This window comes from Mycteria americana, chromosome 15 (genome assembly GCF_035582795.1).
Source record: "Mycteria americana isolate JAX WOST 10 ecotype Jacksonville Zoo and Gardens chromosome 15, USCA_MyAme_1.0, whole genome shotgun sequence".
Taxonomy (NCBI): Eukaryota; Metazoa; Chordata; class Aves; order Ciconiiformes; family Ciconiidae; genus Mycteria; species Mycteria americana.
Genome location: NC_134379.1, coordinates 13,645,325 through 13,671,600, shown reverse-complemented (window position 1 = coordinate 13,671,600; position 26,276 = coordinate 13,645,325).

Genomic DNA, 26,276 nt, shown 5'->3' with positions numbered 1-26,276 from the left:
AAGCTTTGGTTGGTTATGATGCAACAATGCCTTTGTGACTCTCACAGAGCCCGGCTGCCAAATTCGAAACGTCCAGCGATTGCGCCCACACGAAAGCTGCCAGCACTGGAAGCTGTACCTGGTTTTCACTGTCCCTTGGAACTGCATTCGCTGCCGCACAGACATTCGCGCTCGGCAAAAGCTTTGGTTCGGAAAGGGGCAACAATGCCTTTGTGATTCGCACAGATCCCGGCTGCCAAATTTGAAACGTCCAGCGATTGTGCCCACACGAAAGCTGCCAGCACTGGAAGCTGTACCTGGTTTTCACTGTCCCTTGGAACTGCATTCGCTGCCGCACAGACATTCGCGCTCGGCAAAAGCTTTGGTTCGGAAAGGGGCAACACTGTGTATCTCTCTCTCGCAGAGTCCGGATGCCAAATTCCAAACGTCCAGCGATTGCGTCCACACGAAAGCTGCCAGCACTGAAAGCTGTACCTGGTTTTTACTGTCCCTTGGAACTGCATTCGCTGCCGCACAAACATTCGCACTCGGAAAAACTTTGGTTGGTTATGATGCAACAATGCCTTTGTGACTCTAGCAGAGCCCGGCTGCCAAATTTGAAACGTCCAGCGGTTGCGCCCACACGAAAGCTGCCAGCACTGAAAGCTCCACCTGGTTTTCACTGTCCCTTGGAACTGCATTCGCTGCCGCACAGACATTCGCGCTAGGCAAATCTTTGGTTCAGAAAGGGGCAAAACGCTCTTTCTGACTCTCGCAGAGCTTGGCTGCCAAATTTGAAACGTGCAGCGATTTCACGCACACGAAAGCTGCCAGCACTGAAAGCTGTATCTGCTTTTCACTGTCCCTTGAAGCTGCATTCACTGCTGCACAGACATTTGCGCTCTGCAAAAGCTTTGGTTCGGAAAGGGGCAAAACGCTGCATGTGACTCTCGCAGAGCCCGGATGACAAATTCCAAACGTCCAGCGATTGTGCGCACACGAAAGCTGCCAGCACTGGAAGCTGTACCTGGTTTTCACTGTCCCTTGGAACTGCATTCGCTGCCGCACAGACATTCGCGCTCGGCAAAAGCTTTGGTTGGTTATGATGCAACAATGCCTTTGTGACTCTCACAGAGCCCGGCTGCCAAATTCGAAACGTCCAGCGATTGCGCCCACACGAAAGCTGCCAGCACTGAAAGCTGTACCTGGTTTTCACTGTCCCTTGGAACTGCATTCGCTGCCGCACAGACTTTCGCGCTCGGCAAAAGCTTTGGTTCGGAAAGGGGCAACAATGCCTTTGTGATTCGCACAGGGCCCGGCTGCCAAATTTGAAACGTCCAGCGATTGTGCCCACACGAAAGCTGCCAGCACTGGAAGCTGTACCTGGTTTTCACTGTCCCTTGGAACTGCATTCGCTGCCGCACAGACATTCGCTCTCGGCAAAAGCTTTGGTTCGGAAAGGGGCAACACTATGTATCTGTGTCTCGCAGAGTCTGGATGCCAAATTCCAAACGTCCAGCGATTGCGTCCACACGAAAGCTGCCAGCACGGAAAGCTGTACCTGGTTTTTACTGTCCCTTGGAACTGCATTCGCTGCCGCACAGACATTCGCACTCGGAAAAACTTTGGTTGGTTATGATGCAACAATGCCTTTGTGATTCGCACAGAGCCCGGCTGCCAAATTTGAAACGTCCAGCGATTGTGCCCACACGAAAGCTGCCAGCACTGGAATCTGTACCTGGTTTTCACTATCCCTTGGAACTGCATTCGCTGCCGCACAGACATTCGCACTCGGCAAAAGCTTTGGTTCGGAAAGGGGCAACACTGTGTATCTGACTCTCCCAGAGCCCGGCTGCAAAATTCGAAATGTCCAGCGATTGCGTCCACACGAAAGCTGCCAGCACTGAAAGCTGTACCTGGTTTTCACTGTCCCTTGGAACTGCATTCGCTGCCGCACAGACATTCGCGCTCTGCAAAAGCTTTGCTTCGTTATGATGCAACAATGCCTTTGTGACTCGCACAGAGCCTGGCTGCCAAATTCGAAACGTCCAGCGATTGCGCCCACACGAAAGCTGCCAGCACTGAAAGCTCCACCTGGTTTTCACTGTCCCTTGGAACTGCATTCGCTGCCGCACAGACATTCGCGCTCTGCAAAAGCTTTGGTTCGGAAAGGGGCGACATTCTGTATCTGACCCTCGCAGAGCCCGGCTGCCAAATTTGAAACGTCCAGCGATTGCGCCCACACGAAAGATGCCAGCTCTGAAAGCTCCACCTGGTTTTCACTGTCCCTTGGAACTGCATTCGCTGCCGCACAGACATTCGCGCTCGGCAAAAGCTTTGGTTCGGAAAGGGGCAACATTGTGTATCTCCCTCTCGCAGAGTCCGGATGCCAAATTCCAAACGTCCAGCGATTGCGCCCACACGAAAGCTGCCAGCACTGAAAGCTGTACCTGGTTTTTACTGTCCCTTGGAACTGCATTCGCTGCCGCACAGACATTCGCGCTCGGAAAAACTTTGGTTGGTTATGATGCAACAATGCCTTTGTGACTCTAGCAGAGCCCGGCTGCCAAATTTGAAACGTCCAGCGATTGCACCCACACGAAAGCTGCCAGCACTGACAGCTGTATCTTCTTTTCACTGACCCTTGAAGCTGCATTCACTGCTGCACAGACATTTGCGCTCTGCAAAAGCTTTGGTTCGGAAAGGGGCAAAACGCTGCATGTGACTCTCGCAGAGCCCGGATGACAAATTCCAAACGTCCAGCGATTGTGCGCACACGAAAGCTGCCAGCACTGAAAGCTGTACCTGGTTTTCACTGTCCCTTGGAACTGCATTCGCTGCCGCACAGACATTCGCGCTAGGCAAAGCTTTGGTTCAGAAAGGGGCAAAACGCTCTTTCTGACTCTCGCAGAGCTTGGCTGCCAAATTTGAAACGTCCAGCGATTGCACCCACACGAAAGCTGCCAGCACTGAAAGCTGTATCTGCTTTTCACTGTCCCTTGAAGCTGCATTCACTGCTGCACAGACATTTGCGCTCTGCAAAAGCTTTGGTTCGGAAAGGGGCAAAACGCTGCATGTGACTCTCGCAGAGCCCGGATGACAAATTCCAAACGTCCAGCGATTGTGCGCACACGAAAGCTGCCAGCACTGAAAGCTGTACCTGGTTTTCACTGTCCCTTGGAACTGCATTCGCTGCCGCACAGACATTCGCGCTCTGCAAAAACTTTGTTTGGTTATGATGCAACAATGCCTTTGTGACTCTACAAGAGCCTGGCTGCCAAATTTGAAACGTCCAGCGATTGCGCCCACACGAAAGGCCAGCACTGATAGCTCCACCTGGTTTTCACTGTCCCTTGGAACTGCATTCGCTGCCGCACAGACATTCGCGCTCTGCAAAAGCTTTGGTTCGGAAAGGGGCGACATTCTGTATCTGACCCTCGCAGAGCCCGGCTGCCAAATTTGAAACGTCCAGCGATTGCGCCCACACGATAGCTGCCAGCACTGAAAGCTGTACCTGGTTTTCACTGTCCCTTGGAACTGCATTCGATGCCGCACAGACATTCGCGCTCGGCAAAAGCTTTGGTTGGTTATGATGCAACAATGCCTTTGTGACTCTCACAGAGACCAGCTGCCAAATTTGAAACGTCCAGCGATTGCGCCCACACGATAGCTGCCAGCACTGAAAGCTGTACCTGGTTTTCACTGTCCCTTGGAACTGCATTCGCTGCCGCACAGACATTCGCGCTCGGCAAAAGCTTTTGTTCGGAAAGGGGCAACACTGGGTATCTCTCTCTCGCAGAGCCTGGCTGCCAAATTTGAAACGTCCAGCGATTGCGCCCACACGAAAGCTGCCAGCACTGAAAGCTGTACCTGGATTTCACTGTCCCTTGGAACTGCATTCGCTGCCGCACAGACATTCGCGCTCGGCAAAAGCTTTGGTTCGGAAAGGGGCAACACTGGGTATCTGTCTCTCGCAGAGTCCGGATGCCAAATTCCAAACGTCCAGCGATTGCGCCCACACGAAAGCTGCCAGCACTGGAAGCTGTACCTGGTTTTCACTGTCCCTTGGAACTGCATTCGCTGCCGCACAGAGATTCGCGCTCGGCAAAAGCTTTGGTTGGTTATGATGCAACAATGCCTTTGTGACTCTCACAGAGACCGGCTGCCAAATTCGAAACGTCCAGCGATTGCGCCCACACGAAAGCTGCCAGCACTGAAAGCTGTACCTGGTTTTCACTGTCCCTTGGAACTGCATTCGCTGCCGCACAGACATTCGCGCTCGGCAAAAGCTTTTGTTCGGAATGGGGCAACACTGGGTATCTCTCTCTCGCAGAGCCTGGCTGCCAAATTTGAAACGTCCAGCGATTGCGCCCACACGAAAGCTGCCAGCACTGGAAGCTGTACCTGGTTTTCACTGTCCCTTGGAACTGCATTCGCTGCCGCACAGACATTCGCGCTCGGCAAAAGCTTTGGTTGGTTATGATGCAACAATGCCTTTGTGACTCTCACAGAGCCCGGCTGCCAAATTCGAAACGTCCAGCGATTGCGCCCACACGAAAGCTGCCAGCACTGAAAGCTGTACCTGGTTTTCACTGTCCCTTGGAACTGCATTCGCTGCCGCACAGACATTCGCGCTCGGCAAAAGCTTTGGTTCGGAAAGGGGCAACAATGCCTTTGTGATTCGCACAGGGCCCGGCTGCCAAATTTGAAACGTCCAGCGATTGTGCCCACACGAAAGCTGCCAGCACTGGAAGCTGTACCTGGTTTTCACTGTCCCTTGGAACTGCATTCGCTGCCGCACAGACATTCGCGCTCGGCAAAAGCTTTGGTTCGGAAAGGGGCAACACTGTGTATCTGTGTCTCGCAGAGTCCGGATGCCAAATTCCAAACGTCCAGCGATTGCGTCCACACGAAAGCTGCCAGCACGGAAAGCTGTACCTGGTTTTTACTGTCCCTTGGAACTGCATTCGCTGCCGCACAGACATTCGCACTCGGAAAAACTTTGGTTGGTTATGATGCAACAATGCCTTTGTGACTCTAGCAGAGCCCGGCTGCCAAATTTGAAACGTCCAGCGGTTGCGCCCACACGAAAGCTGCCAGCACTGAAAGCTGTACCTGGTTTTCACTGTCCCTTGGAACTGCATTCGCTGCCGCACAGACATTCGCGCTCGGCAAAGCTTTGGTTCGGAAAGGGGCAAAACGCTCTTTCTGACTCTCGCAGAGCTTGGCTGCCAAATTTGAAACGTCCAGCGATTGCACCCACACGAAAGCTGCCAGCACTGAGAGCTGTATCTGCTTTTCACTGTCCCTTGAAGCTGCATTCACTGCTGCACAGACATTTGCGCTCTGCAAAAGCTTTGGTTCGGAAAGGGGCAAAACGCTGCATGTGACTCTCGCAGAGCCCGGATGACAAATTCCAAACATGCAGCGATTGCGCCCACACGAAAGCTGCCAGCACTGAAAGCTGTACCTGGTTTTCACTGTCCCTTGGAACTGCATTCGCTGCCGCACAGACATTCGCGCTCGGCAAAAGCTTTGGTTGGTTATGATGCAACAATGCCTTTGTGACTCTCACAGAGCCCGGCTGCCAAATTCGAAACGTCCAGCGATTGCGCCCACACGAAAGCTGCCAGCATTGAAAGCTGTACCTGGTTTTCACTGTCCCTTGGAACTGCATTCGCTGCCGCACAGACATTCGCGCTCGGCAAAAGCTTTGGTTCGGAAAGGGGCAACAATGCCTTTGTGATTCGCACAGGGCCCGGCTGCCAAATTTGAAACGTCAAGCGATTGTGCCCACACGAAAGCTGCCAGCACTGGAAGCTGTACCTGGTTTTCACTGTCCCTTGGAACTGCATTCGCTGCCGCACAGACATTCGCTCTCGGCAAAAGCTTTGGTTCGGAAAGGGGCAACACTGTGTATCTGTGTCTCGCAGAGTCCGGATGCCAAATTCCAAACGTCCAGCGATTGCGTCCACACGAAAGCTGCCAGCACGGAAAGCTGTACCTGGTTTTTACTGTCCCTTGGAACTGCATTCGCTGCCGCACAGACATTCGCACTCGGAAAAACTTTGGTTGGTTATGATGCAACAATGCCTTTGTGATTCGCACAGAGCCCGGCTGCCAAATTTGAAACGTCCAGCGATTGTGCCCACACGAAAGCTGCCAGCACTGGAATCTGTACCTGGTTTTCACTATCCCTTGGAACTGCATTCGCTGCCGCACAGACATTCGCACTCGGCAAAAGCTTTGGTTCGGAAAGGGGCAACACTGTGTATCTGACTCTCCCAGAGCCCGGCTGCAAAATTCGAAATGTCCAGCGATTGCGTCCACACGAAAGCTGCCAGCACTGAAAGCTGTACCTGGTTTTCACTGTCCCTTGGAACTGCATTCGCTGCCGCACAGACATTCGCGCTCTGCAAAAGCTTTGCTTCGTTATGATGCAACAATGCCTTTGTGACTCGCACAGAGCCTGGCTGCCAAATTCGAAACGTCCAGCGATTGCGCCCACACGAAAGCTGCCAGCACTGAAAGCTCCACCTGGTTTTCACTGTCCCTTGGAACTGCATTCGCTGCCGCACAGACATTCGCGCTCTGCAAAAGCTTTGGTTCGGAAAGGGGCGACATTCTGTATCTGACCCTCGCAGAGCCCGGCTGCCAAATTTGAAACGTCCAGCGATTGCGCCCACACGAAAGATGCCAGCTCTGAAAGCTCCACCTGGTTTTCACTGTCCCTTGGAACTGCATTCGCTGCCGCACAGACATTCGCGCTCGGCAAAAGCTTTGGTTCGGAAAGGGGCAACATTGTGTATCTCCCTCTCGCAGAGTCCGGATGCCAAATTCCAAACGTCCAGCGATTGCGCCCACACGAAAGCTGCCAGCACTGAAAGCTGTACCTGGTTTTTACTGTCCCTTGGAACTGCATTCGCTGCCGCACAGACATTCGCGCTCGGAAAAACTTTGTTTGGTTATGATGCAACAATGCCTTTGTGACTCTAGCAGAGCCCGGCTGCCAAATTTGAAACGTCCAGCGATTGCACCCACACGAAAGCTGCCAGCACTGACAGCTGTATCTTCTTTTCACTGACCCTTGAAGCTGCATTCACTGCTGCACAGACATTTGCGCTCTGCAAAAGCTTTGGTTCGGAAAGGGGCAAAACGCTGCATGTGACTCTCGCAGAGCCCGGATGACAAATTCCAAACGTCCAGCGATTGTGCGCACACGAAAGCTGCCAGCACTGAAAGCTGTACCTGGTTTTCACTGTCCCTTGGAACTGCATTCGCTGCCGCACAGACATTCGCGCTAGGCAAAGCTTTGGTTCAGAAAGGGGCAAAACGCTCTTTCTGACTCTCGCAGAGCTTGGCTGCCAAATTTGAAACGTCCAGCGATTGCACCCACACGAAAGCTGCCAGCACTGAAAGCTGTATGTGCTTTTCACTGTCCCTTGAAGCTGCATTCACTGCTGCACAGACATTTGCGCTCTGCAAAAGCTTTGGTTCGGAAAGGGGCAAAACGCTGCATGTGACTCTCGCAGAGCCCGGATGACAAATTCCAAACGTCCAGCGATTGTGCGCACACGAAAGCTGCCAGCACTGAAAGCTGTACCTGGTTTTCACTGTCCCTTGGAACTGCATTCGCTGCCGCACAGACATTCGCGCTCTGCAAAAACTTTGTTTGGTTATGATGCAACAATGCCTTTGTGACTCTACAAGAGCCTGGCTGCCAAATTTGAAACGTCCAGCGATTGCGCCCACACGAAAGCTGCCAGCACTGAAAGCTCCACCTGGTTTTCACTGTCCCTTGGAACTGCATTCGCTGCCGCACAGACATTCGCGCTCTGCAAAAGCTTTGGTTCGGAAAGGGGCGACATTCTGTATCTGACCCTCGCAGAGCCCGGCTGCCAAATTTGAAACGTCCAGCGATTGCGCCCACACGATAGCTGCCAGCACTGAAAGCTGTACCTGGTTTTCACTGTCCCTTGGAACTGCATTCGATGCCGCACAGACATTCGCGCTCGGCAAAAGCTTTGGTTGGTTATGATGCAACAATGCCTTTGTGACTCTCACAGAGACCAGCTGCCAAATTTGAAACGTCCAGCGATTGCGCCCACACGATAGCTGCCAGCACTGAAAGCTGTACCTGGTTTTCACTGTCCCTTGGAACTGCATTCGCTGCCGCACAGACATTCGCGCTCGGCAAAAGCTTTTGTTCGGAAAGGGGCAACACTGGGTATCTCTCTCTCGCAGAGCCTGGCTGCCAAATTTGAAACGTCCAGCGATTGCGCCCACACGAAAGCTGCCAGCACTGAAAGCTGTACCTGGATTTCACTGTCCCTTGGAACTGCATTCGCTGCCGCACAGACATTCGCGCTCGGCAAAAGCTTTGGTTCGGAAAGGGGCAACACTGGGTATCTGTCTCTCGCAGAGTCCGGATGCCAAATTCCAAACGTCCAGCGATTGCGCCCACACGAAAGCTGCCAGCACTGGAAGCTGTACCTGGTTTTCACTGTCCCTTGGAACTGCATTCGCTGCCGCACAGAGATTCGCGCTCGGCAAAAGCTTTGGTTGGTTATGATGCAACAATGCCTTTGTGACTCTCACAGAGACCGGCTGCCAAATTCGAAACGTCCAGCGATTGCGCCCACACGAAAGCTGCCAGCACTGAAAGCTGTACCTGGTTTTCACTGTCCCTTGGAACTGCATTCGCTGCCGCACAGACATTCGCGCTCGGCAAAAGCTTTTGTTCGGAAAGGGGGAACACTGGGTATCTCTCTCTCGCAGAGCCTGGCTGCCAAATTTGAAACGTCCAGCGATTGCGCCCACACGAAAGCTGCCAGCACTGGAAGCTGTACCTGGTTTTCACTGTCCCTTGGAACTGCATTCGCTGCCGCACAGACATTCGCGCTCGGCAAAAGCTTTGGTTGGTTATGATGCAACAATGCCTTTGTGACTCTCACAGAGCCCGGCTGCCAAATTCGAAACGTCCAGCGATTGCGCCCACACGAAAGCTGCCAGCACTGAAAGCTGTACCTGGTTTTCACTGTCCCTTGGAACTGCATTCACTGCCGCACAGACATTCGCGCTCGGCAAAAGCTTTGGTTCGGAAAGGGGCAACAATGCCTTTGTGATTCGCACAGGGCCCGGCTGCCAAATTTGAAACGTCCAGCGATTGTGCCCACACGAAAGCTGCCAGCACTGGAAGCTGTACCTGGTTTTCACTGTCCCTTGGAACTGCATTCGCTGCCGCACAGACATTCGCTCTCGGCAAAAGCTTTGGTTCGGAAAGGGGCAACACTGTGTATCTGTGTCTCGCAGAGTCCGGATGCCAAATTCCAAACGTCCAGCGATTGCGTCCACACGAAAGCTGCCAGCACGGAAAGCTGTACCTGGTTTTTACTGTCCCTTGGAACTGCATTCGCTGCCGCACAGACATTCGCACTCGGAAAAACTTTGGTTGGTTATGATGCAACAATGCCTTTGTGATTCGCACAGAGCCCGGCTGCCAAATTTGAAACGTCCAGCGATTGTGCCCACACGAAAGCTGCCAGCACTGGAATCTGTACCTGGTTTTCACTATCCCTTGGAACTGCATTCGCTGCCGCACAGACATTCGCACTCGGCAAAAGCTTTGGTTCGGAAAGGGGCAACACTGTGTATCTGACTCTCCCAGAGCCCGGCTGCAAAATTCGAAATGTCCAGCGATTGCGTCCACACGAAAGCTGCCAGCACTGAAAGCTGTACCTGGTTTTCACTGTCCCTTGGAACTGCATTCGCTGCCGCACAGACATTCGCGCTCTGCAAAAGCTTTGCTTCGTTATGATGCAACAATGCCTTTGTGACTCGCACAGAGCCTGGCTGCCAAATTCGAAACGTCCAGCGATTGCGCCCACACGAAAGCTGCCAGCACTGAAAGCTCCACCTGGTTTTCACTGTCCCTTGGAACTGCATTCGCTGCCGCACAGACATTCGCGCTCTGCAAAAGCTTTGGTTCGGAAAGGGGCGACATTCTGTATCTGACCCTCGCAGAGCCCGGCTGCCAAATTTGAAACGTCCAGCGATTGCGCCCACACGAAAGATGCCAGCTCTGAAAGCTCCACCTGGTTTTCACTGTCCCTTGGAACTGCATTCGCTGCCGCACAGACATTCGCGCTCGGCAAAAGCTTTGGTTCGGAAAGGGGCAACATTGTGTATCTCCCTCTCGCAGAGTCCGGATGCCAAATTCCAAACGTCCAGCGATTGCGCCCACACGAAAGCTGCCAGCACTGAAAGCTGTACCTGGTTTTTACTGTCCCTTGGCACTGCATTCGCTGCCGCACAGACATTCGCGCTCGGAAAAACTTTGTTTGGTTATGATGCAACAATGCCTTTGTGACTCTAGCAGAGCCCGGCTGCCAAATTTGAAACGTCCAGCGATTGCACCCACACGAAAGCTGCCAGCACTGACAGCTGTATCTTCTTTTCACTGACCCTTGAAGCTGCATTCACTGCTGCACAGACATTTGCGCTCTGCAAAAGCTTTGGTTCGGAAAGGGGCAAAACGCTGCATGTGACTCTCGCAGAGCCCGGATGACAAATTCCAAACGTCCAGCGATTGTGCGCACACGAAAGCTGCCAGCACTGAAAGCTGTACCTGGTTTTCACTGTCCCTTGGAACTGCATTCGCTGCCGCACAGACATTCGCGCTAGGCAAAGCTTTGGTTCAGAAAGGGGCAAAACGCTCTTTCTGACTCTCGCAGAGCTTGGCTGCCAAATTTGAAACGTCCAGCGATTGCACCCACACGAAAGCTGCCAGCACTGAAAGCTGTATGTGCTTTTCACTGTCCCTTGAAGCTGCATTCACTGCTGCACAGACATTTGCGCTCTGCAAAAGCTTTGGTTCGGAAAGGGGCAAAACGCTGCATGTGACTCTCGCAGAGCCCGGATGACAAATTCCAAACGTCCAGCGATTGTGCGCACACGAAAGCTGCCAGCACTGAAAGCTGTACCTGGTTTTCACTGTCCCTTGGAACTGCATTCGCTGCCGCACAGACATTCGCGCTCTGCAAAAACTTTGTTTGGTTATGATGCAACAATGCCTTTGTGACTCTACAAGAGCCTGGCTGCCAAATTTGAAACGTCCAGCGATTGCGCCCACACGAAAGCTGCCAGCACTGAAAGCTCCACCTGGTTTTCACTGTCCCTTGGAACTGCATTCGCTGCCGCACAGACATTCGCGCTCTGCAAAAGCTTTGGTTCGGAAAGGGGCGACATTCTGTATCTGACCCTCGCAGAGCCCGGCTGCCAAATTTGAAACGTCCAGCGATTGCGCCCACACGATAGCTGCCAGCACTGAAAGCTGTACCTGGTTTTCACTGTCCCTTGGAACTGCATTCGATGCCGCACAGACATTCGCGCTCGGCAAAAGCTTTGGTTGGTTATGATGCAACAATGCCTTTGTGACTCTCACAGAGACCAGCTGCCAAATTTGAAACGTCCAGCGATTGCGCCCACACGATAGCTGCCAGCACTGAAAGCTGTACCTGGTTTTCACTGTCCCTTGGAACTGCATTCGCTGCCGCACAGACATTCGCGCTCGGCAAAAGCTTTTGTTCGGAAAGGGGCAACACTGGGTATCTCTCTCTCGCAGAGCCTGGCTGCCAAATTTGAAACGTCCAGCGATTGCGCCCACACGAAAGCTGCCAGCACTGAAAGCTGTACCTGGATTTCACTGTCCCTTGGAACTGCATTCGCTGCCGCACAGACATTCGCGCTCGGCAAAAGCTTTGGTTCGGAAAGGGGCAACACTGGGTATCTGTCTCTCGCAGAGTCCGGATGCCAAATTCCAAACGTCCAGCGATTGCGCCCACACGAAAGCTGCCAGCACTGGAAGCTGTACCTGGTTTTCACTGTCCCTTGGAACTGCATTCGCTGCCGCACAGAGATTCGCGCTCGGCAAAAGCTTTGGTTGGTTATGATGCAACAATGCCTTTGTGACTCTCACAGAGACCGGCTGCCAAATTCGAAACGTCCAGCGATTGCGCCCACACGAAAGCTGCCAGCACTGAAAGCTGTACCTGGTTTTCACTGTCCCTTGGAACTGCATTCGCTGCCGCACAGACATTCGCGCTCGGCAAAAGCTTTTGTTCGGAAAGGGGGAACACTGGGTATCTCTCTCTCGCAGAGCCTGGCTGCCAAATTTGAAACGTCCAGCGATTGCGCCCACACGAAAGCTGCCAGCACTGGAAGCTGTACCTGGTTTTCACTGTCCCTTGGAACTGCATTCGCTGCCGCACAGACATTCGCGCTCGGCAAAAGCTTTGGTTGGTTATGATGCAACAATGCCTTTGTGACTCTCACAGAGCCCGGCTGCCAAATTCGAAACGTCCAGCGATTGCGCCCACACGAAAGCTGCCAGCACTGAAAGCTGTACCTGGTTTTCACTGTCCCTTGGAACTGCATTCACTGCCGCACAGACATTCGCGCTCGGCAAAAGCTTTGGTTCGGAAAGGGGCAACAATGCCTTTGTGATTCGCACAGGGCCCGGCTGCCAAATTTGAAACGTCCAGCGATTGTGCCCACACGAAAGCTGCCAGCACTGGAAGCTGTACCTGGTTTTCACTGTCCCTTGGAACTGCATTCGCTGCCGCACAGACATTCGCGCTCGGCAAAAGCTTTGGTTCGGAAAGGGGCAACACTGTGTATCTGTGTCTCGCAGAGTCCGGATGCCAAATTCCAAACGTCCAGCGATTGCGTCCACACGAAAGCTGCCAGCACGGAAAGCTGTACCTGGTTTTTACTGTCCCTTGGAACTGCATTCGCTGCCGCACAGACATTCGCACTCGGAAAAACTTTGGTTGGTTATGATGCAACAATGCCTTTGTGACTCTAGCAGAGCCCGGCTGCCAAATTTGAAACATCCAGCGGTTGCGCCCACACGAAAGCTGCCAGCACTGAAAGCTGTACCTGGTTTTCACTGTCCCTTGGAACTGCATTCGCTGCCGCACAGACATTCGCGCTCGGCAAAGCTTTGGTTCGGAAAGGGGCAAAACGCTCTTTCTGACTCTCGCAGAGCTTGGCTGCCAAATTTGAAACGTCCAGCGATTGCACCCACACGAAAGCTGCCAGCACTGAGAGCTGTATCTGCTTTTCACTGTCCCTTGAAGCTGCATTCACTGCTGCACAGACATTTGCGCTCTGCAAAAGCTTTGGTTCGGAAAGGGGCAAAACGCTGCATGTGACTCTCGCAGAGCCCGGATGACAAATTCCAAACATGCAGCGATTGCGCCCACACGAAAGCTGCCAGCACTGAAAGATGTACCTGATTTTCACTGTCCCTTGGAACTGCATTCGCTGCCGCACAGACATTCGCGCTCGGCAAAAGCTTTGGTTCGGAAAGGGGCAACAATGCCTTTGTGATTCGCACAGGGCCCGGCTGCCAAATTTGAAACGTCCAGCGATTGTGCCCACACGAAAGCTGCCAGCACTGGAAGCTGTACCTGGTTTTCACTGTCCCTTGGAACTGCATTCGCTGCCGCACAGACATTCGCTCTCGGCAAAAGCTTTGGTTCGGAAAGGGGCAACACTGTGTATCTGTGTCTCGCAGAGTCCGGATGCCAAATTCCAAACGTCCAGCGATTGCGTCCACACGAAAGCTGCCAGCACGGAAAGCTGTACCTGGTTTTTACTGTCCCTTGGAACTGCATTCGCTGCCGCACAGACATTCGCACTCGGAAAAACTTTGGTTGGTTATGATGCAACAATGCCTTTGTGATTCGCACAGAGCCCGGCTGCCAAATTTGAAACATCCAGCGATTGTGCCCACACGATAGCTGCCAGCACTGAAAGCTGTACCTGGTTTTCACTGTCCCTTGGAACTGCATTCGCTGCCGCACAGACATTCGCGCTCGGCAAAAGCTTTTGTTCGGAAAGGGGCAACACTGGGTATCTCTCTCTCGCAGAGCCTGGCTGCCAAATTTGAAACGTCCAGCGATTGCGCCCACACGAAAGCTGCCAGCACTGAAAGCTGTACCTGGTTTTCACTGTCCCTTGGAACTGCATTCGCTGCCGCACAGACATTCGCTCTCGGCAAAAGCTTTGGTTCGGAAAGGGGCAACACTGTGTATCTGTGTCTCGCAGAGTCCGGATGCCAAATTCCAAACGTCCAGCGATTGCGTCCACACGAAAGCTGCCAGCACGGAAAGCTGTACCTGGTTTTTACTGTCCCTTGGAACTGCATTCGCTGCCGCACAGACATTCGCACTCGGAAAAACTTTGGTTGGTTATGATGCAACAATGCCTTTGTGATTCGCACAGAGCCCGGCTGCCAAATTTGAAACGTCCAGCGATTGTGCCCACACGATAGCTGCCAGCACTGAAAGCTGTACCTGGTTTTCACTGTCCCTTGGAACTGCATTCGCTGCCGCACAGACATTCGCGCTCGGCAAAAGCTTTTGTTCGGAAAGGGGCAACACTGGGTATCTCTCTCTCGCAGAGCCTGGCTGCCAAATTTGAAACGTCCAGCGATTGCGCCCACACGAAAGCTGCCAGCACTGAAAGCTGTACCTGGATTTCACTGTCCCTTGGAACTGCATTCGCTGCCGCACAGACATTCGCGCTCGGCAAAAGCTTTGGTTCGGAAAGGGGCAACACTGTGTATCTGTGTCTCGCAGAGTCCGGATGCCAAATTCCAAACGTCCAGCGATTGCGTCCACACGAAAGCTGCCAGCACGGAAAGCTGTACCTGGTTTTTACTGTCCCTTGGAACTGCATTCGCTGCCGCACAGACATTCGCACTCGGAAAAACTTTGGTTGGTTATGATGCAACAATGCCTTTGTGACTCTAGCAGAGCCCGGCCGCCAAATTTGAAACGTCCAGCGGTTGCGCCCACACGAAAGCTGCCAGCACTGAAAGCTGTACCTGGTTTTCACTGTCCCTTGGAACTGCATTCGCTGCCGCACAGACATTCGCGCTCGGCAAAGCTTTGGTTCGGAAAGGGTCAAAACGCTCTTTCTGACTCTCGCAGAGCTTGGCTGCCAAATTTGAAACGTCCAGCGATTGCACCCACACGAAAGCTGCCAGCACTGAGAGCTGTATCTGCTTTTCACTGTCCCTTGAAGCTGCATTCACTGCTGCACAGACATTTGCGCTCTGCAAAAGCTTTGGTTCGGAAAGGGGCAAAACGCTGCATGTGACTCTCGCAGAGCCCGGATGACAAATTCCAAACATGCAGCGATTGCGCCCACACGAAAGCTGCCAGCACTGAAAGCTGTACCTGGTTTTCACTGTCCCTTGGAACTGCATTCGCTGCCGCACAGACATTCGCGCTCGGCAAAAGCTTTGGTTGGTTATGATGCAACAATGCCTTTGTGACTCTCACAGAGCCCGGCTGCCAAATTCGAAACGTCCAGCGATTGCGCCCACACGAAAGCTGCCAGCACTGAAAGCTGTACCTGGTTTTCACTGTCCCTTGGAACTGCATTCGCTGCCGCACAGACATTCGCGCTCGGCAAAAGCTTTGGTTCGGAAAGGGGCAACAATGCCTTTGTGATTCGCACAGGGCCCGGCTGCCAAATTTGAAACGTCCAGCGATTGTGCCCACACGAAAGCTGCCAGCACTGAAAGCTGTACCTGGTTTTCACTGTCCCTTGGAACTGCATTCGCTGCCGCACAGACATTCGCTCTCGGCAAAAGCTTTGGTTCGGAAAGGGGCAACACTGTGTATCTGTGTCTCGCAGAGTCCGGATGCCAAATTCCAAACGTCCAGCGATTGCGTCCACACGAAAGCTGCCAGCACGGAAAGCTGTACCTGGTTTTTACTGTCCCTTGGAACTGCATTCGCTGCCGCACAGACATTCGCACTCGGAAAAACTTTGGTTGGTTATGATGCAACAATGCCTTTGTGATTCGCACAGAGCCCGGCTGCCAAATTTGAAACGTCCAGCGATTGTGCCCACACGATAGCTGCCAGCACTGAAAGCTGTACCTGGTTTTCACTGTCCCTTGGAACTGCATTCGCTGCCGCACAGACATTCGCGCTCGGCAAAAGCTTTTGTTCGGAAAGGGGCAACACTGGGTATCTCTCTCTCGCAGAGCCTGGCTGCCAAATTTGAAACGTCCAGCGATTGCGCCCACACGAAAGCTGCCAGCACTGAAAGCTGTACCTGGATTTCACTGTCCCTTGGAACTGCATTCGCTGCCGCACAGACATTCGCGCTCGGCAAAAGCTTTGGTTCGGAAAGGGGCAACAATGCCTTTGTGATTCGCACAGGGCCCGGCTGCCAAATTTGAAACGTCCAGCGATTGTGCCCACACGAAAGCTGCCAGCACTGGAAGCTGTACCTGGTTTTCACTGTCCCTTGGAACTGCATTCGCTGCCGCACAGACATTCGCTCTCGGCAAAAGCTTTGGTTCGGAAAGGGGCAACACTGTGTATCTGTGTCTCGCAGAGTCCGGATGCCAAATTCCAAACGTCCAGCGATTGCGTCCACACGAAAGCTGCCAGCACGGAAAGCTGTACCTGGTTTTTACTGTCCCTTGGAACTGCATTCGCTGCCGCACAGACATTCGCACTCGGAAAAACTTTGGTTGGTTATGATGCAACAATGCCTTTGTGATTCGCACAGAGCCCGGCTGCCAAATTTGAAACGTCCAGCGATTGTGCCCACACGATAGCTGCCAGCACTGAAAGCTGTACCTGGTTTTCACTGTCCCTTGGAACTGCATTCGCTGCCGCACAGACATTCGCGCTCGGCAAAAGCTTTTGTTCGGAAAGGGGCAACACTGGGTATCTCTCTCTCGCAGAGCCTGGCTGCCAAATCTGAAACGTCCAGCGATTGCGCCCACACGAAAGCTGCCAGCACTGAAAGCTGTACCTGGATTTCACTGTCCCTTGGAACTGCATTCGCTGCCGCACAGACATTCGCGCTCGGCAAAAGCTTTGGTTCGGAAAGGGGCAACACTGTGTATCTGTGTCTCGCAGAGTCCGGATGCCAAATTCCAAACGTCCAGCGATTGCGTCCACACGAAAGCTGCCAGCACGGAAAGCTGTACCTGGTTTTTACTGTCCCTTGGAACTGCATTCGCTGCCGCACAGACATTCGCACTCGGAAAAACTTTGGTTGGTTATGATGCAACAATGCCTTTGTGACTCTAGCAGAGCCCGGCTGCCAAATTTGAAACGTCCAGCGGTTGCGCCCACACGAAAGCTGCCAGCACTGAAAGCTGTACCTGGTTTTCACTGTCCCTTGGAACTGCATTCGCTGCCGCACAGACATTCGCGCTCGGCAAAGCTTTGGTTCGGAAAGGGGCAAAACGCTCTTTCTGACTCTCGCAGAGCTTGGCTGCCAAATTTGAAACGTCCAGCGATTGCACCCACACGAAAGCTGCCAGCACTGAGAGCTGTATCTGCTTTTCACTGTCCCTTGAAGCTGCATTCACTGCTGCACAGACATTTGCGCTCTGCAAAAGCTTTGGTTCGGAAAGGGGCAAAACGCTGCATGTGACTCTCGCAGAGCCCGGATGACAAATTCCAAACATGCAGCGATTGCGCCCACACGAAAGCTGCCAGCACTGAAAGCTGTACCTGGTTTTCACTGTCCCTTGGAACTGCATTCGCTGCCGCACAGACATTCGCGCTCGGCAAAAGCTTTGGTTGGTTATGATGCAACAATGCCTTTGTGACTCTCACAGAGCCCGGCTGCCAAATTCGAAACGTCCAGCGATTGCGCCCACACGAAAGCTGCCAGCACTGAAAGCTGTACCTGGTTTTCACTGTCCCTTGGAACTGCATTCGCTGCCGCACAGACATTCGCGCTCGGCAAAAGCTTTGGTTCGGAAAGGGGCAACAATGCCTTTGTGATTCGCACAGGGCCCGGCTGCCAAATTTGAAACGTCCAGCGATTGTGCCCACACGAAAGCTGCCAGCACTGGAAGCTGTACCTGGTTTTCACTGTCCCTTGGAACTGCATTCGCTGCCGCACAGACATTCGCTCTCGGCAAAAGCTTTGGTTCGGAAAGGGGCAACACTGTGTATCTGTGTCTCGCAGAGTCCGGATGCCAAATTCCAAACGTCCAGCGATTGCGTCCACACGAAAGCTGCCAGCACGGAAAGCTGTACCTGGTTTTTACTGTCCCTTGGAACTGCATTCGCTGCCGCACAGACATTCGCACTCGGAAAAACTTTGGTTGGTTATGATGCAACAATGCCTTTGTGATTCGCACAGAGCCCGGCTGCCAAATTTGAAACGTCCAGCGATTGTGCCCACACGATAGCTGCCAGCACTGAAAGCTGTACCTGGTTTTCACTGTCCCTTGGAACTGCATTCGCTGCCGCACAGACATTCGCGCTCGGCAAAAGCTTTTGTTCGGAAAGGGGCAACACTGGGTATCTCTCTCTCGCAGAGCCTGGCTGCCAAATTTGAAACGTCCAGCGATTGCGCCCACACGAAAGCTGCCAGCACTGAAAGCTGTACCTGGATTTCACTGTCCCTTGGAACTGCATTCGCTGCCGCACAGACATTCGCGCTCGGCAAAAGCTTTGGTTCGGAAAGGGGCAACACTGGGTATCTGTCTCTCGCAGAGTCCGGATGCCAAATTCCAAACGTCCAGCGATTGCGCCCACACGAAAGCTGCCAGCACTGGAAGCTGTACCTGGTTTTCACTGTCCCTTGGAACTGCATTCGCTGCCGCACAGAGATTCGCGCTCGGCAAAAGCTTTGGTTGGTTATGATGCAACAATGCCTTTGTGACTCTCACAGAGACCGGCTGCCAAATTCGAAACGTCCAGCGATTGCGCCCACACGAAAGCTGCCAGCACTGAAAGCTGTACCTGGTTTTCACTGTCCCTTGGAACTGCATTCGCTGCCGCACAGACATTCGCGCTCGGCAAAAGCTTTTGTTCGGAAAGGGGGAACACTGGGTATCTCTCTCTCGCAGAGCCTGGCTGCCAAATTTGAAACGTCCAGCGATTGCGCCCACACGAAAGCTGCCAGCACTGGAAGCTGTACCTGGTTTTCACTGTCCCTTGGAACTGCATTCGCTGCCGCACAGACATTCGCGCTCGGCAAAAGCTTTGGTTGGTTATGATGCAACAATGCCTTTGTGACTCTCACAGAGCCCGGCTGCCAAATTCGAAACGTCCAGCGATTGCGCCCACACGAAAGCTGCCAGCACTGAAAGCTGTACCTGGTTTTCACTGTCCCTTGGAACTGCATTCACTGCCGCACAGACATTCGCGCTCGGCAAAAGCTTTGGTTCGGAAAGGGGCAACAATGCCTTTGTGATTCGCACAGGGCCCGGCTGCCAAATTTGAAACGTCCAGCGATTGTGCCCACACGAAAGCTGCCAGCACTGGAAGCTGTACCTGGTTTTCACTGTCCCTTGGAACTGCATTCGCTGCCGCACAGACATTCGCGCTCGGCAAAAGCTTTGGTTCGGAAAGGGGCAACACTGTGTATCTGTGTCTCGCAGAGTCCGGATGCCAAATTCCAAACGTCCAGCGATTGCGTCCACACGAAAGCTGCCAGCACGGAAAGCTGTACCTGGTTTTTACTGTCCCTTGGAACTGCATTCGCTGCCGCACAGACATTCGCACTCGGAAAAACTTTGGTTGGTTATGATGCAACAATGCCTTTGTGACTCTAGCAGAGCCCGGCTGCCAAATTTGAAACGTCCAGCGGTTGCGCCCACACGAAAGCTGCCAGCACTGAAAGCTGTACCTGGTTTTCACTGTCCCTTGGAACTGCATTCGCTGCCGCACAGACATTCGCGCTCGGCAAAGCTTTGGTTCGGAAAGGGGCAAAACGCTCTTTCTGACTCTCGCAGAGCTTGGCTGCCAAATTTGAAACGTCCAGCGATTGCACCCACACGAAAGCTGCCAGCACTGAGAGCTGTATCTGCTTTTCACTGTCCCTTGAAGCTGCATTCACTGCTGCACAGACATTTGCGCTCTGCAAAAGCTTTGGTTCGGAAAGGGGCAAAACGCTGCATGTGACTCTCGCAGAGCCCGGATGACAAATTCCAAACATGCAGCGATTGCGCCCACACGAAAGCTGCCAGCACTGAAAGCTGTACCTGGTTTTCACTGTCCCTTGGAACTGCATTCGCTGCCGCACAGACATTCGCGCTCGGCAAAAGCTTTGGTTGGTTATGATGCAACAATGCCTTTGTGACTCTCACAGAGCCCGGCTGCCAAATTCGAAACGTCCAGCGATTGCGCCCACACGAAAGCTGCCAGCACTGAAAGCTGTACCTGGTTTTCACTGTCCCTTGGAACTGCATTCGCTGCCGCACAGACATTCGCGCTCGGCAAAAGCTTTGGTTCGGAAAGGGGCAACAATGCCTTTGTGATTCGCACAGGGCCCGGCTGCCAAATTTGAAACGTCCAGCGATTGTGCCCACACGAAAGCTGCCAGCACTGGAAGCTGTACCTGGTTTTCACTGTCCCTTGGAACTGCATTCGCTGCCGCACAGACATTCGCTCTCGGCAAAAGCTTTGGTTCGGAAAGGGGCAACACTGTGTATCTGTGTCTCGCAGAGTCCGGATGCCAAATTCCAAACGTCCAGCGATTGCGTCCACACGAAAGCTGCCAGCACGGAAAGCTGTACCTGGTTTTTACTGTCCCTTGGAACTGCATTCGCTGCCGCACAGACATTCGCACTCGGAAAAACTTTGGTTGGTTATGATGCAACAATGCCTTTGTGATTCGCACAGAGCCCGGCTGCCAAATTTGAAACGTCCAGCGATTGTGCCCACACGAAAGCTGCCAGCACTGGAAGCTGTACCTGGTTTTCACTGTCCCTTGGAACTGCATTCGCTGCCGCACAGACATTCGCACTCGGCAAAAGCTTTGGTTCGGAAAGGGGCAACACTGTGTATCTGACTCTCCCAGAGCCCGGCTGCAAAATTCGAAATGTCCAGCGATTGCGCCCACACGAAAGCTGCCAGCACTGAAAGCTGTACCTGGTTTTCACTGTCCCTTGGAACTGCATTCGATGCCGCACAGACATTCGCGCTCGGCAAAAGCTTTGGTTGGTTATGATGCAACAATGCCTTTGTGACTCTCACAGAGACCAGCTGCCAAATTTGAAACGTCCAGCGATTGCGCCCACACGATAGCTGCCAGCACTGAAAGCTGTACCTGGTTTTCACTGTCCCTTGGAACTGCATTCGCTGCCGCACAGACATTCGCGCTCGGCAAAAGCTTTTGTTCGGAAAGGGGCAACACTGGGTATCTCTCTCTCGCAGAGCCTGGCTGCCAAATTTGAAACGTCCAGCGATTGCGCCCACACGAAAGCTGCCAGCACTGAAAGCTGTACCTGGATTTCACTGTCCCTTGGAACTGCATTCGCTGCCGCACAGACATTCGCGCTCGGCAAAAGCTTTGGTTCGGAAAGGGGCAACACTGGGTATCTGTCTCTCGCAGAGTCCGGATGCCAAATTCCAAACGTCCAGCGATTGCGCCCACACGAAAGCTGCCAGCACTGGAAGCTGTACCTGGTTTTCACTGTCCCTTGGAACTGCATTCGCTGCCGCACAGAGATTCGCGCTCGGCAAAAGCTTTGGTTGGTTATGATGCAACAATGCCTTTGTGACTCTCACAGAGACCGGCTGCCAAATTCGAAACGTCCAGCGATTGCGCCCACACGAAAGCTGCCAGCACTGAAAGCTGTACCTGGTTTTCACTGTCCCTTGGAACTGCATTCGCTGCCGCACAGACATTCGCGCTCGGCAAAAGCTTTTGTTCGGAAAGGGGGAACACTGGGTATCTCTCTCTCGCAGAGCCTGGCTGCCAAATTTGAAACGTCCAGCGATTGCGCCCACACGAAAGCTGCCAGCACTGGAAGCTGTACCTGGTTTTCACTGTCCCTTGGAACTGCATTCGCTGCCGCACAGACATTCGCGCTCGGCAAAAGCTTTGGTTGGTTATGATGCAACAATGCCTTTGTGACTCTCACAGAGCCCGGCTGCCAAATTCGAAACGTCCAGCGATTGCGCCCACACGAAAGCTGCCAGCACTGAAAGCTGTACCTGGTTTTCACTGTCCCTTGGAACTGCATTCACTGCCGCACAGACATTCGCGCTCGGCAAAAGCTTTGGTTCGGAAAGGGGCAACAATGCCTTTGTGATTCGCACAGGGCCCGGCTGCCAAATTTGAAACGTCCAGCGATTGTGCCCACACGAAAGCTGCCAGCACTGGAAGCTGTACCTGGTTTTCACTGTCCCTTGGAACTGCATTCGCTGCCGCACAGACATTCGCGCTCGGCAAAAGCTTTGGTTCGGAAAGGGGCAACACTGTGTATCTGTGTCTCGCAGAGTCCGGATGCCAAATTCCAAACGTCCAGCGATTGCGTCCACACGAAAGCTGCCAGCACGGAAAGCTGTACCTGGTTTTTACTGTCCCTTGGAACTGCATTCGCTGCCGCACAGACATTCGCACTCGGAAAAACTTTGGTTGGTTATGATGCAACAATGCCTTTGTGACTCTAGCAGAGCCCGGCTGCCAAATTTGAAACGTCCAGCGGTTGCGCCCACACGAAAGCTGCCAGCACTGAAAGCTGTACCTGGTTTTCACTGTCCCTTGGAACTGCATTCGCTGCCGCACAGACATTCGCGCTCGGCAAAGCTTTGGTTCGGAAAGGGGCAAAACGCTCTTTCTGACTCTCGCAGAGCTTGGCTGCCAAATTTGAAACGTCCAGCGATTGCACCCACACGAAAGCTGCCAGCACTGAGAGCTGTATCTGCTTTTCACTGTCCCTTGAAGCTGCATTCACTGCTGCACAGACATTTGCGCTCTGCAAAAGCTTTGGTTCGGAAAGGGGCAAAACGCTGCATGTGACTCTCGCAGAGCCCGGATGACAAATTCCAAACATGCAGCGATTGCGCCCACACGAAAGCTGCCAGCACTGAAAGCTGTACCTGGTTTTCACTGTCCCTTGGAACTGCATTCGCTGCCGCACAGACATTCGCGCTCGGCAAAAGCTTTGGTTGGTTATGATGCAACAATGCCTTTGTGACTCTCACAGAGCCCGGCTGCCAAATTCGAAACGTCCAGCGATTGCGCCCACACGAAAGCTGCCAGCACTGAAAGCTGTACCTGGTTTTCACTGTCCCTTGGAACTGCATTCGCTGCCGCACAGACATTCGCGCTCGGCAAAAGCTTTGGTTCGGAAAGGGGCAACAATGCCTTTGTGATTCGCACAGGGCCCGGCTGCCAAATTTGAAACGTCCAGCGATTGTGCCCACACGAAAGCTGCCAGCACTGGAAGCTGTACCTGGTTTTCACTGTCCCTTGGAACTGCATTCGCTGCCGCACAGACATTCGCTCTCGGCAAAAGCTTTGGTTCGGAAAGGGGCAACACTGTGTATCTGTGTCTCGCAGAGTCCGGATGCCAAATTCCAAACGTCCAGCGATTGCGTCCACACGAAAGCTGCCAGCACGGAAAGCTGTACCTGGTTTTTACTGTCCCTTGGAACTGCATTCGCTGCCGCACAGACATTCGCACTCGGAAAAACTTTGGTTGGTTATGATGCAACAATGCCTTTGTGATTCGCACAGAGCCCGGCTGCCAAATTTGAAACGTCCAGCGATTGTGCCCACACGAAAGCTGCCAGCACTGGAAGCTGTACCTGGTTTTCACTGTCCCTTGGAACTGCATTCGCTGCCGCACAGACATTCGCACTCGGCAAAAGCTTTGGTTCGGAAAGGGGCAACACTGTGTATCTGACTCTCCCAGAGCCCGGCTGCAAAATTCGAAATGTCCAGCGATTGCGTCCACACGAAAGCTGCCAGCACTGAAAGCTGTACCTGGTTTTCACTGTCCCTTGGAACTGCATTCGCTGCCGCACAGACATTCGCGCTCTGCAAAAGCTTTGCTTCGTTATGATGCAACAATGCCTTTGTGACTCGCACAGAGCCTGGCTGCCAAATTCGAAACGTCCAGCGATTGCGCCCACACGAAAGCTGCCAGCACTGAAAGCTCCACCTGGTTTTCACTGTCCCTTGGAACTGCATTCGCTGCCGCACAGACATTCGCGCTCTGCAAAAGCTTTGGTTCGGAAAGGGGCGACATTCTGTATCTGACCCTCGCAGAGCCCGGCTGCCAAATTTGAAACGTCCAGCGATTGCGCCCACACGAAAGATGCCAGCTCTGAAAGCTCCACCTGGTTTTCACTGTCCCTTGGAACTGCATTCGCTGCCGCACAGACATTCGCGCTCGGCAAAAGCTTTGGTTCGGAAAGGGGCAACATTGTGTATCTCTCTCTCGCAGAGTCCGTATGCCAAATTCCAAACGTCCAGCGATTGCGCCCACACGAAAGCTGCCAGCACTGAAAGCTGTACCTGGTTTTTACTGTCCCTTGGAACTGCATTCGCTGCCGCACAGACATTCGCGCTCGGAAAAACTTTGGTTGGTTATGATGCAACAATGCCTTTGTGACTCTAGCAGAGCCCGGCTGCCAAATTTGAAACGTCCAGCGATTGCACCCACACGAAAGCTGCCAGCACTGACAGCTGTATCTTCTTTTCACTGACCCTTGAAGCTGCATTCACTGCTGCACAGACATTTGCGCTCTGCAAAAGCTTTGGTTCGGAAAGGGGCAAAACGCTGCATGTGACTCTCGCAGAGCCCGGATGACAAATTCCAAACGTCCAGCGATTGTGCGCACACGAAAGCTGCCAGCACTGAAAGCTGTACCTGGTTTTCACTGTCCCTTGGAACTGCATTCGCTGCCGCACAGACATTCGCGCTAGGCAAAGCTTTGGTTCAGAAAGGGGCAAAACGCTCTTTCTGACTCTCGCAGAGCTTGGCTGCCAAATTTGAAACGTCCAGCGATTGCACCCACACGAAAGCTGCCAGCACTGAAAGCTGTATCTGCTTTTCACTGTCCCTTGAAGCTGCATTCACTGCTGCACAGACATTTGCGCTCTGCAAAAGCTTTGGTTCGGAAAGGGGCAAAACGCTGCATGTGACTCTCGCAGAGCCCGGATGACAAATTCCAAACGTCCAGCGATTGTGCGCACACGAAAGCTGCCAGCACTGAAAGCTGTACCTGGTTTTCACTGTCCCTTGGAACTGCATTCGCTGCCGCACAGACATTCGCGCTCTGCAAAAACTTTGTTTGGTTATGATGCAACAATGCCTTTGTGACTCTACAAGAGCCTGGCTGCCAAATTTGAAACGTCCAGCGATTGCGCCCACACGAAAGCTGCCAGCACTGAAAGCTCCACCTGGTTTTCACTGTCCCTTGGAACTGCATTCGCTGCCGCACAGACATTCGCGCTCGGCAAAAGCTTTGGTTCGGAAAGGGGCGACATTCTGTATCTGACCCTCGCAGAGCCCGGCTGCCAAATTTGAAACGTCCAGCGATTGCGCCCACACGATAGCTGCCAGCACTGAAAGCTGTACCTGGTTTTCACTGTCCCTTGGAACTGCATTCGATGCCGCACAGACATTCGCGCTCGGCAAAAGCTTTGGTTGGTTATGATGCAACAATGCCTTTGTGACTCTCACAGAGACCAGCTGCCAAATTTGAAACGTCCAGCGATTGCGCCCACACGATAGCTGCCAGCACTGAAAGCTGTACCTGGTTTTCACTGTCCCTTGGAACTGCATTCGCTGCCGCACAGACATTCGCGCTCGGCAAAAGCTTTTGTTCGGAAAGGGGCAACACTGGGTATCTCTCTCTCGCAGAGCCTGGCTGCCAAATTTGAAACGTCCAGCGATTGCGCCCACACGAAAGCTGCCAGCACTGAAAGCTGTACCTGGATTTCACTGTCCCTTGGAACTGCATTCGCTGCCGCACAGACATTCGCGCTCGGCAAAAGCTTTGGTTCGGAAAGGGGCAACACTGGGTATCTGTCTCTCGCAGAGTCCGGATGCCAAATTCCAAACGTCCAGCGATTGCGCCCACACGAAAGCTGCCAGCACTGGAAGCTGTACCTGGTTTTCACTGTCCCTTGGAACTGCATTTGCTGCCGCACAGAGATTCGCGCTCGGCAAAAGCTTTGGTTGGTTATGATGCAACAATGCCTTTGTGACTCTCACAGAGACCGGCTGCCAAATTCGAAACGTCCAGCGATTGCGCCCACACGAAAGCTGCCAGCACTGAAAGCTGTACCTGGTTTTCACTGTCCCTTGGAACTGCATTCGCTGCCGCACAGACATTCGCGCTCGGCAAAAGCTTTTGTTCGGAAAGGGGCAACACTGGGTATCTCTCTCTCGCAGAGCCTGGCTGCCAAATTTGAAACGTCCAGCGATTGCGCCCACACGAAAGCTGCCAGCACTGGAAGCTGTACCTGGTTTTCACTGTCCCTTGGAACTG